Source organism: Helianthus annuus, chromosome 10 (genome assembly GCF_002127325.2).
Source record: "Helianthus annuus cultivar XRQ/B chromosome 10, HanXRQr2.0-SUNRISE, whole genome shotgun sequence".
NCBI classification, from domain to species: Eukaryota; Viridiplantae; Streptophyta; class Magnoliopsida; order Asterales; family Asteraceae; genus Helianthus; species Helianthus annuus.
In genome coordinates this window covers 158,478,374-158,497,875 of record NC_035442.2, presented here as the reverse complement: position 1 = coordinate 158,497,875, position 19,502 = coordinate 158,478,374, and the positions used below count along the sequence as shown (strand labels likewise).

Sequence of the window (19,502 nt, the reverse complement as noted above, 5' to 3'; positions counted from 1 at the left end):
TTATTTTCTCTTGACTTTTTCTATTAATTCTACTTCTCTTCTTAGTGGTAAATGGTTTCCCAGACTGTGCCTTATGAATGAAAATTTCCTCCTCAGTATCTGCTGAGTATCCTGAGGGATTTGGTTGAAATGATGTTTCCTTATCTTTTGTTGAACTATCTAATTGACGATAGATGTCTAAAATTCTTTGCTTACCCATACTGTAAACTAACAAATAGGCAAATAATATAAAACACATAATCATATTGTTATTTCCTAACACAGAATTTAAAACTCTAAGTGTCAGCAGAACACTTCTTTGGCTTGAACCAGTGGCATAGCTCTGATACCACCTTCTGTCACAACCCCCGATCCCTTATACAAACACAGGAACGGGCGGCCGTGAACCAGTTTCGGTGGTATCGGGTATTGTCTAATTTAGCAGCGGAAATTTTCATCAGGACCGTAGTTAGGAAATATTTTATCAGAGTAAACCACCACATTTTATAACATTAAACACATGGGTAAAACCCAAGTTTGTAGTACACACATTTTCATAGGAATAAATCCTATATTGTTTAATAAAAACATCTATTTTATTTTAGGTAACTTTATTACCACTTTTCCAAGCCTTCAGTGCTATCCAGCTGGCTTTTATTGGCTTCACACTAAGTTACCTGAAACACGTGTTTAAAACATTTTATCAGCATGAAATACTGGTGAGTGAATCCCAATTTAATCAAGTTTAAGTAAAAAGTCACAGTGTACAGTATTGAGGGCGCAACTGCAATTACATTTGTTTCCAAGTTATATCAATTACCACCACACGGTAATGTCGTTCCAACTTATGGTCATGTTACTCCTTTACCAGGTGGTAACAAATTTTGTATACAAAACCCCAAATTTACCGACTGTAATTGTATTCTTACAAATACTCAATAACTGCTATTCGCATGGAAAGATATTTAAGGTTTTGTAAAACAATTCACAAAATAAGTTTACAAAAAGAGGATAACTCACATTGCTATTATAGGGCTTTCCTTTTTGATTCCCTAATTAAACAATGTACACGCGTTAGCATAATAACCCATTTTAACACTAGTAATACCCTCCCCGAGACGACATTCCAACGACTACGTCGTGCAGAACCACGACAGCCGTTACGGAACCCTAGATCAATCGGGCAGAGTATCTAATACGTATCCAGGGGTTATGATACTTACAACGAGGCAGAGCTTCGCTAATTAGGGGGGTATTATACCCGTGTATAATGCCTACACTTTAAAATTGAGAGAAAGAAAATGATTTTGAACGAATTTGAATGAAGATCCGATGGCCTGCTTATATAGTGCTTCTCTTGGGTTTTCTCGCTGCCCACGTAAAATAAGGCAAGGCCTTACGCGGACCGCGTCAACTCTAGTCAACGCGTAGCTGGGCTGAGTCATCGAGTAGGTTTGCCGGGTGTTGGGCCACGTGGCCGCACCGGGCTGCGCCACCTTTTAACCTCTCGCGGCCCGCGTAAGGGTTATGGGGTACCTTACGCGGCCCGCCTCAACTTAAATATTCGGTTTTTAATTTATTTTTAATGCTATATTGTATTTTGGGCTCGGTTTTCACGTACGGGGTGTATTTTAGGAAGTGTAGGGTATGATGGGTGTTTTAGGAGAGTTGTTATATTTTGGGTATAACTCCTGGGTTATTTAATAAAATATATAGTGCACTCACATTAAGTATAGTAACCCAATTCTACCTTATCCCTACGTCACGAGACAGAACCCCAACGAATTTAGGCAGAGCCTTGACATACGGTACGGGGCCCTACGTCAGTCGGACAGGGTATCAGTGATCAGGGGCTACAATACTTAAAACGGGACAGAGTTTTGGAGTGAAATATTAAAGAAAGAAATAGAATTATATGAAGATCAGGAGGTATGGCGTGAGTTTGTGGAAAATAGAAGTAAGCAAAGGAAAGCTTTAGCTTCTGTTGCTATTTATACTACTTTGAAACTGAAATCTTGGAGTAGAGCTCATGTCAACATTTATTGTTAAGTTACACGTAAACAGTTTCATTTTCAAAATTTCTAAGTATGCATTGTACTTTTGAGGACACATATTCAATTGTAGTTACTACATGCATACGTGCACATGTATGATGTAAATTTTAAATTTTAATTTATTATATATATATAATTAATTCAGCTGCTTCACTTATTTGGCGCTTATAACTTTCAAAATATGATGTGTTATAAAACTATGAATATATCATCATAACGAGAATATTTGTATCTATATTTCGAACCAATTTTCATTAAAAACAGAGTAGGTTCAAATATAATGTATTTTTATAATTTAATTATTAAATGGTTTACGCTTTGCCCAAAATACCTCATATTTCCATTGGTCAACTTACCCATGATGCATCCTTTTAATAACATAAGTTTTTATATATTTTATATAAATAAAAATTTTGGGAATGTTACATGACCCCAGTTATTTGGGCTTGACCCCAGTTTTTTGGGCTTGACCCTAGTTATTTGGGCCTGTCCCTAGTATCGCCAGTAGCGCACGATGATCCTGGTACAGTTCATGGCAATGGGACCAGTACTCGCTTTAGGGGCTGACAATTTCATTGTACTGGCTGTATCCGAGATCCTACGTATAATGGTAGACGTACCATACATCCGTTCCTAAGGTTTCAAACGTTTTCATGTTAGGTAAGGTTTTGGCATCTTCATGTCACTAAGTTTGGATAGTCGCCAGTGAGGACCATACTCCAGTTTACACAAGATCCTTTGGGCTTGTCCCCAGTATATTGGGCTTGTCCCCAGATTTGTTGGGTTTGTCCCCAGTTACTAACTCTTCTCTTATATTGGCTTAATGTCAAGTTATGTTTCATTTCAGGTTTTTAAAGATTAGAAAGCTAAGGATCCTTGATCCTAACCTTTCACTAAGATGTGTCTTTTGGTTATCCTGATTGTAAGTGTTAAAGGTTTAGGATCCTAACTTGGATTCTCAGGAAATAAAAGATGGCAGGATAACAAGTGGTTTCATCCCCCAAACAGAGGATCCCTCCACCACCTATTATCCTACCTATTGTCCAAGGATCCATGATCCAAAATTCTAAAACTATTGTTCAAATACAACCCAACATTGTTTCAAAACATCACAACAAAAAAACCTTCAAATCCTAAAAAATGGGCTCCGGCTGCGTCTAGAAATATCCATCATCGCCCATTTCTGCAGCTTACACCATCGCTGCATCACCACCAGCACCGGCATCACCAACTTGATCCTTCCCGTTGCCACTCGCCTCAATCGCCAAGACCTCTGTAGCCTCCTCCTCATCGTTTAGCTCAGCTAGCTTCGCCTTCCAGCCCTCCTGGTCCCAAGTGGTCCTGTCAGAGTTAAGATCCTCAGCCTCCTTGGCCATTTGCAGCTTGATCTTGTACATGGTGATGGCAGCAGAGATTTTAGCATCCTCCAGCAGCTCATTCTTCTCATGATCAGCATTTATTTGGGCCATGACCACCTGCTTCTTTGCCAGATTGAGATCTTTCTCGAGGGAGGAGATGGTTTGATCCTTGGCCAGGAAGATCTCTTGGAACTCCAGATGCTTCTGCTCAGCTTCTTCGACATATGCATCAAAGAGCATCTGGATCTCAGTGAATTTCTGCAAAAAAGACAAGGTAAAGTTTAGGATCCATGATCCTTAAGTGGGCAGGATAATCAAGCAGAATCAGTGATCCTTACATCAGCAAGTATTCTTCAAACTGGTGGCGGATAAGAGGCAGGCCTTCCAGATCCTCAGCCTCGGTGGCCTTCTTTTTCTTTCCTCCTTTACCCTTGGAGGTAGTGGGCTTTGGCATTGGAACAATGGGGCTAGCAACAGCTTTCTTCTTCCCAGAACGAGCAGTGACAGTGTCAAGATCACTGACACTGAAGCGAGTGGCCGACCTTGAAGATTTTCCAGCACCTACCAATCCAAAACAACAGATAAGTATTCTTGTTTTATTTTCATTTAAACATTTAATTATATACAAACATGGATACTTACTTGACATTGTGACTGAGCCTGAGGATACTTCTTGAGAATCCTTGGTGTTTGCTTGGAATGATCTTGCTGCAGGATCAAGGTTCCTGAAAGCGGTGATCCTCTCTTTGGTTGCAGGTGATGGAATGATATGGAAAATAGAGATAGCTGCAAAATAGAAATAAAAGGGTCAGTTATCTTCACAAGAACTGGGTTATCCTATGATCCTTCTATAAGGATCCTCTATCCTACCATGAGTGGTCCACTTTAAGGGGAGATCTTTCCCATCAGGGATAGAGTCCCTCCTAACGAAGAAGAACCGCATCTTCCAGTTGGTATCGTTTTTGGTGGTCTTGAGGATTGGATGAGGTTCACCGGGTTTATGTTTGAACAGATAGCGGTGTGAACCATGGCTCACAAGGTTATACAATTCAGCCAATTCTGACATCCCCAACTCTATACCTTCCTGCTCAATAATCCTCTCTAGGGTATATAAAACCCTCCACATCAATGGCATGGCTTGAATATAGCACATGCCGGTGAGAGAAAAGAAGGATTCGGTGAAAGCAGGGAAAGGATAGGAGTATCCTATCAGGAATAGAGTGGCCGGAAAAGCAACCCAGGTTTCAGAAACAAAATCACTTTTGGAGGAGGGGTCAAAAGGTTTAAAGACAGAGTCTGCCGGAAAGCAGTGACGAATCCTGTCGATCTCAGGATCGGTAAAGCAGCAACGTTCCTTCGGAGAATCTTTGATAATTCCTTGGCTCTTTAAGGGGCTATCTTTTTGGTGATCCTTAGCCGGTGAGGATCTTAGAGTCATCTTGGCCATGGGTATAAAGAAAGAAGGAACAGAGTAAGAAGGTGAAGAGAGAAAAGAGAGAGAAGTACCTGCTTGATCTTCGAATGAGGATTTAAAGGGAGTATTACTCGAATTTAAATGCACATTAGTCCTTATCTCTAACCTATATATAATGATGATTCTGCAAGGATGTCGCTTCAATGACGTATAATCTGCAACGGCTATATATCCGTTAGTTAGTTGCAGATAAGATCAAGAAAATATAAGTCGCTAATTTACACTTTGCTCCTTATATTTTGGGGGCAATTGTTAGGGGAGGATTTTCCAATCCAAAGGATCACGGATCCTCAAATACTGCCAGGGCCATGGATCCTCAATTCTGTTTGAATTAAGGATCCTCAGTAGGTGTTGCAGGATCAGGATTCAGGATCCTTATTGTTATCCTTATACTAATGATTGTCTTCATTATACGTGAGCTTGTTTTGAAGGAGTATGGGCATGGACTAACTCTCACCGATATTCTTGGGGAATATACCTTCAATATTCCGCACGTGCATGGCTTTGTGAACGTTGTGGAAGATCGTGGGAAGCTTGCACATTTAGCGGATAGTTAGTTAGTTTAGTTATTTCTAATTTTAAAAAGGGGATGACAAGCTTGAGTTAGAACACTTGGCTAATTAAGCAAACACACACACTCTCGAACAGCTCTCGGCAGTTTACTTGGCGATTTCATACATTTTTACACTGTTGCACTAGTGATCCTTGTAACAAGCTTGTTATCATCCCGACTTGTAATAACCTTTTGATTAATCCTAGTTGGTGATCGGTAGTTTCCATCACCCGGGGTTTTTTATGCCGGAGATCAACTCTTGATCAAGGGCTTTTTCCTCGTACAAATCCTTGTGTCACCTCTTTATTTGATTTGCAAGTTGTTCATACAATTGTTCATAGATTCAAGCATCATACCTCACAACAAAAGATTTGGTTGCATTATCCTTGCTTGATTTTTGACCAAAACAATACGCTTACATTAAATTTAAATACAAATATTAAATAAAGTAAAATGAAACTTTCTTATTGGTTGAAACTCCTTCTTTTTTCTTCTTACAAAAAATTTCTTACCATTTATACATTGCACTAGATTGTATTGTATTTGAAATTGTTATGTTTGGTATATTTTTGCCAAAACAACCCAAAAACATCATGCATAAGTCCAAAACATAATGCCTACGTGTCAATCTCTATGATTTCTCACACTTCTTACAATCTCTATGCATTCTCATACCTCTTACGACAAATGTCCTTTTTAGGAGGGATCATGAGAAAACTCCCCTTAGTGAGAAAACTAAAAAAACTCCATCTGAAATTGTATTTAAATAGTGCTTAAAAACACTTAAAAAAGGTTAATTTTTTACAGAAATGATTTTTAACTAGAATAGCTTCTACACAACTTTATATGTAAAAGTTCTGAAAAAAAATTTAAACTTTTTTTAGCATTTTAAATTGAATTTTTATGACATATTTAACATATTAAATATATGTTCCCCGATTCTCCACTTTTTTGATGTTCTCCATTGAATACAACCCTATATATAGAAATATATATCTCTTTAAACATACACACCCTTTTGACTCTTTCTATCCTCTCTCTCTAACAGAAACCAGATTTCCGGCCGCCACCACCACCACTGCCACCACATGCGGTCATCGTTACTTACCACCATCGGCAAGCTTTCATTGTTCAACCAGCCCCAAGCCGCTTCGACTCGGCTTCGAACATCACCAATCCAGGTGTGTCTTCGGCGACCAACAGCTTCACCTTCAATGGAGCCGGGAACCCTTTCGTTATTAAAAACACATATGGGATAATGCATTTGAAATCTTAATGTTATGTGAACGATAGATTTTTCAACCCGTCAGAACAAATTTGAAACTCGCAAGAAATATTAAAAACACATATGCGACAATGCTTTCTAACCGAGCTGAGTTGGCTCAACTCAATTTCAAATCAAGCTATATCAAGTGACCTTTTTTCAAGCGAATTTCAAGCAAACTCTAAGTCACGAACTTTTTAGAGAACCCTAATTTAATTAGTATTTTTAAATCTTATTGACTATCATATAAAGAGTTAGGTAATTACATTAAACTAGTTTTTAAAATATATTCTTTAACAACAAATTCAATATTTTAAGGATTATTTAAACTAGTTTAATGTAATTATCTAACTCTTTATTTTAAAAGTGAACCCAAGTGTCTGAGCTGATCGAATAGGTGTGATACATTAATTAAATTCGCTCGAAAAAAACAAAACGCTAGTAAAGGCAAAGGCAAAACCTTTAAAAACTATCAATATTCTATTTGAATTTTAACTTTTTATTTGTGAAACATACACTAACCAATAGATTTAATTACTCCTATTTTACATTACACTTATTTTTTTTATAATTCTCGCTGATTAGGATGCAATATGTATATATTCCATTTAGTTTTTTTATTGCAACAATTTCCAGTACAAGTAGCCTAAAAACACACTACTTTGTTAGATTACAATAATAATAGTAATAATAAAAAAAGTATTTTTTTAACAGCTAACTTTTTTAATCCCCTGTCTTTTCTGTGGGATTTGAACCCAAGACCTTCCCCTTCCCAACCCAGGTGTTTTTAAAGGCTTTGCCTTTGTCAATGGATCACCACAACTGTTTTGGTCAAAAATCAAGCTAAGATAATGCAACCAAATCTTTAGATGTGAGGTATGATGCTTGAATCAATGAACAATATTAAGGATCACTCAGAAATGTAATGAACAAGTGACACAATGATTTATACGAGGAAAAAGCCCTTGATCAAGAGTTGATCTCCGGCATAAAAAAACTCGGATGATGGAAACTACCGATAACCAACTCAAATTAAACAGAAAATGAATTACAACTTTGGATGATAGCGAGCTTGTTACAAGGATCACTAAAGTGTAAAGTGCAAGAAAGTGTGTAATCGCCGAGCAAACAGTCGAGAGCTAATGAGAGCAGTTACGAGTGTATGTGTTTAGCCAAAAATAGCCAAGTGTTCTAATCAAGCTCGCTATCCCCGTATAAATTTGGAGAATATCTAAGCTAACTAACTATCCGCATTTCGTGCAAGTCTTCCACGATCTCCATAACGTTCACAATGGTCAAGCACGTGCGGAATATAGAGGGAATATGCTCCAGGAATATCGCCAAGACCAAGTCCAAGCACGTACTCCTGCAAAATAACTTCATATTCAAAGCAGACAATTGTTAGTATAAGGATCACTATGATGATCCTGGATCCTGATCCTACAATACTCTCTGAGGATCACTAATTCAAACAGAATTGAGGATCCCTAAACCCAACAGTAATTGAGGATCACTGATCTTTGGAGAATCCTCCCCTAACAATTGCCCCCAAAATATAAGGAGTAAAGTGTAAATAAACGAGTTATATTTTCTCGTTCTTATCTGCAACAAACCAACGGATATATAGCCGTTACATCCTGACTAGTCGTTGCCATTCTGACGTCACTGAAGTGACTATCCTGCAAAATCATGATTATAAATTGAAGTTAGAGAAAAGGGTAATGAAGCATTTAAACTCGTGCGTTTCATCCTTTAAATCCTCATTCGAAATCCGATCAGGTACTTCTCTTTCCTTTCTCTCTTCATATTCTTATTCTGTTTCTTCTTCTTCACCATCATCATGACCAAGATGATGCTAAGATCTTCACCGGCTAAGGATCACAAAAAGGACAGTCCTTTGAAGAGTCAAGGGATCATCGAAGATTCTGCGAAGGAACGATGCTCCTTTTCTGAACCACAAATAGACAGGATTCGCCATTGTTTTCCGGCGAACACCGTTTTTAAAGCTTTTGACCCCACCGTCTTAAGTGACTTTGTTTCTGAAACTTGGGTAGATTTTCCGGTCACCCCTTTCTTGATAGGATACTCGTATCCTTTTCCTGATTTCACCCAATCTTTCTTCTCTCTCACCGGCATCTCCTACATCCAAGCGATGCCAATGATGTGGAGGGTCTTATATACCCTTGAAAGAAGCATTAAGCATGAAGGTATTGATATGGGGATGTCGGAGTTAGCAGAAATGTATGACCTTGTGAGCCATGATCTCATCGATATCTGTTCAAGCACATACCTGGTGAAGAACACCCCATCTTCAAAACCACTAGGAATGACACGAATTGGAAAAAAGCGATTCTTCTTCGGCAGAAGGGATTCCATCCCTGACGGGAAGGATCTCCCAAGGAGATGGGTTACTCATGGTAGGAAAGAGGATCCTTAGAAGGATCACAGGATAACCCTGTTTTCAATGAGGATCACTGACCCCTTTGTTTTTATCTTGCAGCTATTACTGTTTCACACATTATTCCATCACCTGCCACCAAGGAGAGGCATGCTGCTTTCCGAAAGCTTGATCCTGCAATAAGATCATTCCAAGCAAATACCCAGGATTCTCAAGAAGTATCCTCAGGATCTGTCACGATGTCAAGTAAGTATCCCAATTTATGCATAATTAAATGTTTAAATAAAAATGAAATAAGGATACTTATCTGTTTTGGATTTGTAGGTGCTGGAAAATCATCCAAGTCTGCTACCCGTTTCAGTGTTACCGACCTTACTGCCGTTGGTCCCAGGTCTGGGAGAAAGAAGACTGCTGCTAGCCCAAGTACTACCCTTCCCAAGCCTGTGACATCCAAGGGAAAGAAAAGAAAGGCCTCTGAAACTGAAGACCTTGACGGGCTATCCCTCATCCGCCATCAATTCTTGGAGTATTTCTCTGAGGTAAGGATCCTGGATCCTGATTGAGTATCCTGCCCTGTTAAGGATCACAAGTTCTGAACTTTGTCTCTTGCAGAAACTCGCCAAAATCCAAGAGCTGTTTGATGCTTATATTGAGGAAACTGAACAAAAGCACTCGGAGTTCCAGAAGATCTGCCAAGCCAAGTGTTTTGGTCAAAAATCACACAAGGATAATGCAACCAAACTCTAAGTAAACGGGGAATGATGCTTGGTTTGTTGAAAAAGTAAAGGATCACTTTGATAAGAAATATGCAAATGACACAAGGATTTATACGAGGAAAAAGCCCTTGATCAATGAATGATCTCCGGCATAAAAAACCTCGGGTGATGGCAACTACCGATCACCAACTTCAATATATGAAAATATGGTTACAACTTCGGATGATAATGAGCTGAGTACAAGGATCACTATCGTAATGTGTGTCTAAGCGTTTGAGAATTGCGTTGTGTGTCTTCCGAATGGGGAAGAGTGTTATATATACAAGTGTAGGTGGCCTATTTTAGGTAAAAAGACTAATAATCAGCTCATTACCCCTTTAGAAATAAAAGTAAATCTAGCCTAAATTATCGCCCTTAAATCATGCCAAGTTTCCATATCCTTCACAACGTTCATCTCTGATTAAGCATATGCCAAAGTTGTAAAGACGCGTCCCTTGATTGTGATGCTAAGAGCGGATCCTGCTAGACATTCCTGCAAAATGACATTAAGTTCAATGAAAGCAACTGTTAGCATGAGGATCCTATGATGGTCCGTGATCCTGATCCTGGAACTCTGCTGAGGATCACTATCTGCCAAAGAAACAAGGATCACTGGTTAGGATCACATGTAAGGATCATGTATTATAAAAATCCAGCCCTAACAATTGCCCCCAAAATATAAGGAGTGATATTGTAAATAAATGAGTTATATTTTGCTTTGATCTTATCTGCAACGAGCGACCCGGATAACTAGCCGTTAAAGTCGGACTAGCCGTTGCAACCCTTACGTCATAGACGTGACAATCCTGCAGATCATCATTATAAATAGGAGATAGAGTTAGGATCAATTTGCATTTAAATTCAAGAGCTACTCCCTTTATAATCTCGTCCGAAAGATCGATCAGGTATTCTTCCTCTTTTCTTTCCTTCTCTTACTCTGTTTTTCTTTCTATTTCAATTCTTCTGCGAATATGTTGCTCCGGAATTCTCCTCACAAGGATCACAAGAAGAATAGCCCTTTGAAAGGTCAAGTGATCATTAAAGATTCTCCCACCGAGAGGTGCTGCTTCACCGATGCTCACATCGATAGGATCCGTCACTGTTTTCCGGCGGATGCTATCTTCAAGTCTTTCACTCCCATTGTTTTAAGCGATTTTGTTTCTGACACATGGGTAGCTTTTCCTGCAACTCCGTTCACCATAGGATATTCGTATCCTTTTCCAACTTTCACCCAATCTTTCTTTTCTCTGACCGACATGTCTTATATTCAAGCCATGCCGATGATCTGGAGGGTTTTGTATACCCTGGAAAGGATCATTGAGCAAGAAGGGATTGATTTAGGAATGGCGGAGCTGGCTAAGATGTATGATCTCACAACGTTTGGATCCTGTCGATATTTGTTGAAACGGAAAGCTGGGGAGGATCACCCTGTTCTTAAGGTTACCAAAAATGATACGAACTGGAAGCGACGATTCTTCTTTGTTAGAAGGGATACCATCCCTAATGGGAAGGATCTGCCCAAGGAGTGGGCTACTCATGGTAGGATAGAGGATCCTGGAAGGATCACCATCAGACTTGTTCCTTATGATGAGGATCACTAATGTTCTGTTTTTTGTGCAGCCATATCTGTTGCTCATCTCAAGTTAACTCCTGCTGCAAGAGAGAGAGTTCTAGCCTTCAAAAAGCTTGATCCTGAGGCTAGAAGTTTTCAAGTTGCCATTCAAGATTCACAGGAAGTATCCTCCGCATCTGCCACAATGTCAAGTAAGTATCCTCATTAAAAAGTAGTTCTATGTAGGATTTTTAAATTAGTTAAAGTACTTATCTTATTTTGATTGTGTAGGTGCTGGAAAATCTGCTAAATCTGCCTCCAAGTTTGGCATTGACGATCTTGCTAATGTCAAATCTGCGAGGAAGAAGACCCTTGCTGCCAGTCCATCTGCTTCAGCCCCTAAAGCACCTATTAGGGGTAAAGGAAAGAAGAAGAAGGCCTCTGAGGATCTTCAAGGATTTCCCCTGCTGCGCCAACAGTTTCTTGATTACGTCAACGAAGTAAGGATCACTGCTCCTGCTTGTATATCCTGCTTGTTTGAGGATCACCTGATCCTGAACTTACCTTTTTCCCTTTCTGCAGAAACTCGCTGAAATAGAAACATATATTGGCCACGTTGAGGATCAAGACCGCCAAATTGCCGACCTCCAACAGATGGGTGTGCTGAAGGATCTCAAGATTGCTGATCTTGAGAAGGAGCTCCGGGCCACCAAGGATAAAGCTGCCAGGATGCTGATCAATTTTGATTATGAGAAGCATGACATTACCCAGGATGCCAAGGTCTCTGCTGCGATAACCATGTATAAGATCCAGCTGCAGATGGCTGCGGAGGCTCAGGATCCTTCCTTCGACAAAGGCACATGGGACGTGGAAGGCTGGAAGGCAAGGCTGGCAGAGTTGGAGGATGATGATGAGGCCGAGGAGATCCCTATGCTTGAAGGTGGTGATGCTGGCAAGGATCAGGGGGAAGCAAGTGGAGCTGGTGGTGATGGTGCAGCGAAGGTTTGAGCTGCAGGATTGGGCGATGATGGATATTTCGAGACTAGGCCGGAGCCCAATTTTTTTTTTAGGTTTGGTAGTGGTTTTTGTGGTTGTGATGTTTGAAACGATTTATGGTCTGTAACTTAAACAATAGTTTTTAGGGTTAAGGATCCTGGATCCTTTGGACAATAGGTAGGATCGCGAATAGTGGAGGGATCCTCTGTTTGGGGGATGAAGCCTTTGTGATCCTGCCGCTTTTAATTACCTGCACCTGCTATGACCGCATAGACAATGGACACCCTTTGCCAACCCATGTGGACGGGCCACGTTTTGCTGGTAGAAACGTGGGTTGGCAATTTTGACAACTTTTTTGAAAGGGTTTAAGATCCTTTGTTAATAAAATAACTTTAATCTTTCGGGCTTACCTTGTTTCGTTATCCTTTATTTATCCTCTTGTTGTCAAATTATTTTAGAAATATATTTGTTAGAATAACAGAAGTTGAGCAAATCATGTTTAATAAATTTAGGATATGATCCTAGATCAAATATGCTATCATTGAAAATTTTCAAAGCAGTTTATTTTAAGGATCATAGGCTTAGTTGCCAAAGTGCAAGGGTTGTTCACAATAATGAGTATAATCAACATAGTCAAGGATCATACCTGAGGATCCAAGTTAGGATCCTAACCTTTAATCAAGATAACCGTAGATGAGATTTTAATAGATAATAAGGATTAAGGATCCTTATTTGTTTAACTTCGAAAACCTGAAAAATGGAACATAACTTGGGACTAAGCCAATGTAAAGGATAAATTAGTAGCTGGGGACATGCCCAAAGGATAACTGGGGACAAGCCCAAAGGATCACTGGGGACAAGCCCAAAGGATAACTGGGGACAAGCCCAAAGGATAACTGGGGACAAGCCTAAGGATCGTATGTAAACTGGAGTATGGCCCTTACTGGCGACTATCCAAGCTTGGTGACATGAAAATGTCAAAACCTTAGCTAACGTGAAAACGTTAGAAACCTTAGGAACGGATGTATGGTACGTCTACCATTATACGTAGGATCCTAGGTATAGCCAGTACGATGAGGTTGTCAGCCCCGAAAGTGGGTACTGGTCCCAAAGACGTGAACTATACCAGGATCATCGTGCGCTACTAGCGAAAACTGGGGACAAGCCCAAGGATAACTGGGGTTGAACCCAAGGATCTGTGGTGCTTTTGAAGATCTTTAACGATATGCTGAAGATACCTGGACTATCATAACTCAAATGGTCCGTGAGAAGAGGATGAAGGATGCATGATCCTTATCCTTAGGTAAAAATAAGAAAACGAAAAAGTTCTGAGATAAGGACTTTACCAGAGTAAGGATCACTGATATCGCCGGGATCCTTCGAGGATGCTTCCAATGTAGGGATCATATGCTTGGAGGATCCTGTTCACATGAAATATTTTTTTAAGTGAACAGCATTCCAGGCTCTTGGTAACAAATTTCCTTCCATGGTTTGCAATCTGTATGCCCCCTTTCCTGCTTCGGCTTCGATCAAGTAAGGGCCTTCCCACTTTGGTGCTAACTTCCCGTCAGCAGGATTGATAGTGTTTTGGAATGATTTTCTCAACACCATATCCCCGACTTGGAACTTCCTTATCCTGACATTTTTATTGTAAGCACCAGCCATTCTTTGTTGGTAGCTTGCCATCCTTATCCTAGCCAGATCCCTGATTTCCTCAATAGTATCCAAGTCTTGAGCTAGGTTTGCAGCATTTTCTTCAGGATCACGAGTACTTGTTCTAGCAGTTGGAACCACCATTTCTGTTGGGATCACTGCTTCTGCCCCAAATACTAAAGAGAAGGGTGTTTGACCAGTGGCATTCTTGGGAGTTGTTCTATCAGCCCGTAGCACATAAGGTAATTCCTCTGCCCATTTCCCCTTCTTGGATCCTAGCTTCTTCTTCAGATTGTTGATGATGATCTTGTTGGATGATTCTGCTTGACCATTGGCTTGTGGATGGACTGGTGTTGATGTTATCATCTTAATTCCCCAACTGTCACAAAAGTTAGTGGTTCTGCTCCCAATGAATTGGGAACCATTATCACATACAATTTCAGAGGGAATGCCAAATCTAGTTATAATGTTTCTTTTAACAAAGGATATAACTTCCTTTTCTCTGATTTGGGCAAAAGCTTCAGCTTCTATCCACTTAGAGAAGTAGTCGGTCATGGCGAGCATAAATACTTTTCCACCAGGTGCTTTAGGGAGCTTGCCAACTATATCCATCCCCCATCTCATGAATGGCCAAGAGGATGGTATTGGATGCAAAAATTCAGCTGGCTGATGAAGGATATTGCTGTGTCTTTGACAAGGATCACACTTCTTAGCATATTCTACAGCATCCCGTTTCATAGCTGGCCAGTAGTATCCTGTTCTAAGGATCCTTGAGAATAATGCCCTGCCCCCAGTGTGGTTTCCACAATCTCCTTCTTGGAAGTCTCTCAATACTTCTTGAATTTCAGGATCCTCGATACAGCTTAAATATGGTCCTGCAAGAGATCGTTTATATAGCATATTATTTAAGATTGTGAATTGAGATACCTTAATCCTGAAAGCTTTAGGATTTTCTCCCATAGGAATCTCCCCGTGTTGCAAGTATCTCATGATTGGTCAGATCCATGATCCTGAATAAGATTGAGCTTCTTCACTAGGGATCACTGCAGTATCCTCTTCTATTTCCATGGCCACCTGATTTTCAATAGCAGGAGCCAGGATATGGATGATTTTCAATAGCAGGAGCCAGGATATGGATGATTTTCAATAGCAGGAGCCAGGATATGCAGTATCCTCTTCTATTTCCAAACTGTTTTGGTCAAAAATCACACAAGGATAATGCAACCAAACTCTAAGTAAACGGGGAATGATGCTTGGTTTGTTGAAAAAGTAAAGGATCACTTTGATAAGAAATATGCAAATGACACAAGGATTTATACGAGGAAAAAGCCCTTGATCAATGAATGATCTCCGGCATAAAAAACCTCGGGTGATGGCAACTACCGATCACCAACTTCAATATATGAAAATATGGTTACAACTTCGGATGATAATGAGCTGAGTACAAGGATCACTATCGTAATGTGTGTCTAAGCGTGTGAGAATTGCGTTGTGTGTCTTCCGAATGGGGAAGAGTGTTATATATACAAGTGTAGGTGGCCTATTTTAGGTAAAAAGACTAATAATCAGCTCATTACCCCTTTAGAAATAAAAGTAAATCTAGCCTAAATTATCGCCCTTAAATCATGCCAAGTTTCCATATCCTTCACAACGTTCATCTCTGATTAAGCATATGCCAAAGTTGTAAAGACGCGTCCCTTGATTGTGATGCTAAGAGCGGATCCTGCTAGACATTCCTGCAAAATGACATTAAGTTCAATGAAAGCAACTGTTAGCATGAGGATCCTATGATGGTCCGTGATCCTGATCCTGGAACTCTGCTGAGGATCACTATCTGCCAAAGAAACAAGGATCACTGGTTAGGATCACATGTAAGGATCATGTATTATAAAAATCCAGCCCTAACACCAAGGATCACGCCATCGCCTCTCTGGAGAAGGATCTCAATGTAGCGAAAAGGCAAGCGGTCATGGCACAAATTGATGCTGATCAAGAGAAGAATGACCTGCTGGAGGATGCCAAAATCTCTACTGCCATCAACATGTACAAGATCAAACTCCAGATGGCCCAAGAAGCTGAGGATCCTGATTTTGACAGGAGCACCTGGGATAAGGAGCGCTGGAAGGCGAAATTGGCGGAGCTGGAGGATGAGGAGGAGGCTACAGAGGTTCTAGCAATCCAGGCAAGTGGCAGCGGCAAGGATCAGGCTGGTGGAGGAGCTGGTGGTGATGCTGGTGAAGATGCGGCCAAGGTGTGAGCTGCAAAGATGGGCGATGATGGACATTTCTAGACTTAGCCGGAGCCCATTTTTTATAGTTTGGTAGTGGTTTTTGTGGTTGTTGATGTTTTTGTTGAACAATGGTTGGTCTGTACTTTGAACAATAGTTTTTAGGATTATGGATCAAGGATCCTTAGACAATAGGTAGGATAATGGGTGGTCGATGGATCCTCTGTTTGGGGGATGAAGCCACTTGATATCCTGCCGTCCTTTATTTCCTGCACTCTTAAGACCCGTTAACAATGGGCACCCTTTGCCAACCCATGTGGACGGGCCACGTTTTGCTGGTAGAAACGTGGGTTGGTAATTTTGACAACCTTAAAGGGTTTAACATTTTGTGAATAAATAAAACTTTAATCTTTTTGGCTTATCATGTGTTGTTTCATTTGGATACATTTTATCTTTCAGTTTTTATGATATATTTTGTTTGAATAAAGAATAAAAGTTTAATAAATCTTCTCAAAAAGTTTAGGATATGATCAAGGATCAAATATCCTATAATTGACAAATTCTGAAAAAGTAGTATAATTTAAGGATCATAAATCTTGTTGTCAAAGGACAAGGGTCACTTATGTAAATGATAAATAAAATCAAAGCAATTTAAGGATCATACCTGAGAATCCAAGTTAGGATCCTAACCTTTAACACTTATGATCAGAATAACCGAAAGACAAACCTTGGTATTTAGCTTCAAAAACCTGAAATAGGATACAACTTGGGACTAAGCCAATATAAGATAAAAGTTAGTAACTGGGGACAAGCCCAACAATTCTGGTGACAAGCCCAAAGGATAACTGGGGACAAGCCCAAAGGATAACTGGGGACAAGCCCAAAGGATAACTGGGGACAAGCCCAAAGGATCTTGTGTAAACTGGAGTATGGCCCTCAATGGCGACTATCCAAACTTAGTGACATGAAAATGCCAAAACCTTAGCTAACGTGAAGACGTTAGAAACCTTAGGAACGGATGTATGGTACGTCTACCATTATACGTAGGATCCCGGATACAGCCAGTACAATGAAATTGTTAGCCCCTAAAGCGGGTACTGGTCCCATTGCCATGAACTGTACCATGATCATCGTGCGCTACTGGCGATACTGGAGACAGGCCCAAACTAAGGTCAAGCCGAAATAACTGGGGTCAAGCCCAAATAACTGGGGTCAAGCCTAAATAACTAGGGTCAAGCCCAAATAACTGGGGACAAGCCCAAATAACTGGAGATGTTACAGGTGTTTTAAATACGTATAAATAGAGATGTTACAGGTGGACAGATGGAAGCCGTGTGTGAGTTGCATAGGAGGCGTGCAATGGAATTCAAACGAGCATGGATGAATGCTCTACTTATCGTACACGTAAGTAAATTCTAAATGTAAAATCCATTTAATGGATACCTTTAGTTTTGATGATAATTAGAGGTTAAATTAACTCCCTACATCAGCTTAAAGTAGTGAGTAAGCGAGCTGCGTAATTAAATCTTTGGGTGATATCATAGAGTAGAGTATGATTTTGTTTCGGGGACAAAACCTGTTTAAGGGGGATAGACTTGTAACATCCCAATATTTCATGAGATTAAATTATATTCTAAATGTGAAAATTTAATCTCTAAAATGATAGTGTCTTGGCAAGATAGTATTTTAATTAAAAAAAAAGTATATATCATGTTACAAATTTATAAAAAAAAATATTTATATTGCAAGGGGTGATATGTAATATAATTACATTTCTGTTAATGGAATATATGTAACTATGGGGGTTAAACTGAATAGAAACTAATATTTGTGGTGATAAAAGGAAATATAAGGTTTAAAGGGTGTTAAACAAAAAAAATGAAAGAAAGAAAAAAAACGATCGACCAGGGGAGCCTGGTGTGATGTCGAGCAGGAGAAAAGAAGAAGAGGGAGCCAATTTCATCATGACAATCACAAAATTGGATGGTTAAAACTCCAACTCTGCTCTCTTTGATCAATTTCTAGCATTCTTGGTATGTAATCCTTCATCTTGAATTAGTGAAATTCACGAATTTCGGGTTGTTAGGTTAAGGGTTCTAAACCCACGAAATTAGGGTTACTAGTGTTGGATTTTCTATGGAGAAACCTTGATTAAGATGCTAGAATGAATATTTGATGTTATTGGATTTTAGATTCAAATGCATGCTATGATTTGATTACTAAATTTGGTTAACTAATAGGATGAGATGAAAAAAAATGTGTAAACTTGCTGACCAAAATCTGAGTAGAATTTGACGATTCTAATACAACGATGCTTTTATTTAAAAACATGAAAGATGGTACTATATGACAATTACAAAGAAAGTAGACATCGTTGAGGGTGAATTGAGGGTGTGGAGGTTCATATGAGTATAAAAATGGTGAATCTTAGTTTATGCCCTCAAGGTGTTTGATTAAATGCCTAAACCAAAATAAAAGTGAGTTTTTGAAAGATTTGCCATTTTTACTTAATGTTGATGATTTGCTAATAATAAATTGGTGTTTAGTAAACATTAAGTTTTGATAAATTTATGATGAAAATGACTCGTATGTTACGATTAAACACAAATGCGTGATAACGGGTCAAATACGTGGTGATAAACCAATAAAGAAATTTGGGGTAAAAAATTGAGTTAGAACACGTGTTTAGTTATGGGTGGATAATACTTAGGTATTATGAGATGAATGCCCATGTTATGTGTTCTAATAATTTGCAAGTTTGATTTGTTGTCGAGATAGGTGAAATAATGTCTGGATGGCAACGGGTCAAACGAGTAATAAAGCAACAACACTCCAACGGGCGAAGGTGAGTGACTCGAATGTGTTTGGAGTCGTATTGATTTAAATAGACTTATTGTTGACTTTAGTTTTATTAGTTATGGTGGTTTAATACAACTTATTGAGTATGGTTTAACTTAACAATAAGGTATTGTTTTAGCGATGTTTTGGGGGTTTTAACCCATCAAGAAAGAGTACACAATGTTAATGGGTCGAGATACCCAAATGCTGCAAATTCAGCTTATTTCCAGATTTTTGCTAGTCTTTAAAAATTCATAGAAAATCAACCGAATGTCCGTTCGGGGCGTATTTTATATCCACGGAAAGGTCTCGGAGTTACCGTTAATAAGAATTTTCGTGTGAAGTGAAATACTCACTACAAAGAGGGTAAAATACTGAATTACTACAACTGCGTAAAGCTG

At 39.4% G+C, this 19,502-nt stretch overlaps 1 long non-coding RNA gene across 1 annotated transcript; it reads left to right on the top strand.

Annotated features, from left to right (window-relative positions):
* The first annotated feature begins 18,176 nt into the window (after positions 1-18,176).
* LOC118483191 lies at positions 18,177-19,243 on the top strand. Its single transcript, XR_004869840.1, has 2 exons — positions 18,177-18,296; positions 19,042-19,243. It is a non-coding gene; the product is annotated as an uncharacterized LOC118483191 (long non-coding RNA).
* Positions 19,244-19,502: the final 259 nt, after the last annotated feature.